The following is a 1,194-nucleotide window of genomic DNA, read 5'->3' as shown; positions in this document are numbered from 1 at the left end:
AGGCAGTTTTACCAAACCACTATGTTAGAAGAAGAGATTATTATATTATTATTATACAGGATTTATATAGTGCCAATAATTTGTGAAGCATTTACAATATACAATATACAAGGAAGACATAACCATTCACTCAAGTCAAGGGGATCCTCCATTCTGAAGGTGTTACCATCCACACTTGACCCATATACCATATGGTTCAGATGCTGCCTACAACTGGTGGCAGTAGAGAGCCCTTGTTGTTAAAGAAAGACTCTTGGTAATTGCTTGCTATTGAAGTCTGAAGAGCCATGTGTACAATGAGTCAATTTGAGTGGGTTATTTACACCCAGTTCAGCCTCCCAGTTCATTATGTGGGTGGGGGTAAATTGGGAGGTGGTGAGGAGAGCAATCCATACAATGTGGACAAAGCATGTTTACATTCTGATTTTCTGAGACATCTTCTCGAAGGTCAAAAGAGGTCTGCTTAAAGTTGAGGATCTAGGAATCGATAAGAAATGACAAAGCTGTAGGGCACTCCAGTGTGACGGAGGGAGGTTAACAAGCTCTCACTGTTCTGCTACTGAAGGCCATCCATCTGGTCCAAGGAAGTCGTAGACACAAAATTTGTTGGTGTGAAGGAATTGCAGAAGATCTCTTCTGTCTAGTCCAGGTGGGAGGTGTGGGTCACCTGCTAATGGCATAATAGGGTAGGGATGGGGCAAGAAAGCGGAATCAGTCAGAATTGTCTTAGTAACCTGGTCCGAAAGTCTGTAGTATGCCAGCAAGAAGCTGTCCAGTCCAGGGGCTTTCCCCAACTTCAAGGCTTATCTAGCTGAATGCAATTCCTCTCCTGTGGAGAGAGAGAGAAGAGAAACCACATCATGAAATCTCCCATGTCTACATGGGAGATGTGACTATCAGGTGGATGCAGATTATACAATTTACTATAGAAAGATTTATTTTATTTATTTATTACAGGTATTTATATAGTGCCAACAATTTACGCAGTGCTTTACATACTGCACGTTCATTAGAATTGACAAGCTTTTTCCCCTGTGAGTTAGTGAGACGCGGGATATACGTTTTGAGGCGAGGACCCTTGAGAATTCTGGCCAGCAATCTACTGTGTTTATTGTGAAAGTCATAAAAGTTCCTTCTACTTCTAGCTAATTGATATTTCACATTTGTAGTTAAAGAGCATTAAGCTAAACTCTA

This window comes from Nanorana parkeri, unplaced genomic scaffold (assembly GCF_000935625.1).
Source record: "Nanorana parkeri isolate BGI_ZX_2015 unplaced genomic scaffold, ASM93562v1 scaffold1117, whole genome shotgun sequence".
NCBI classification, from domain to species: domain Eukaryota; kingdom Metazoa; phylum Chordata; class Amphibia; order Anura; family Dicroglossidae; genus Nanorana; species Nanorana parkeri.
This window is presented reverse-complemented; position numbering follows the sequence as displayed.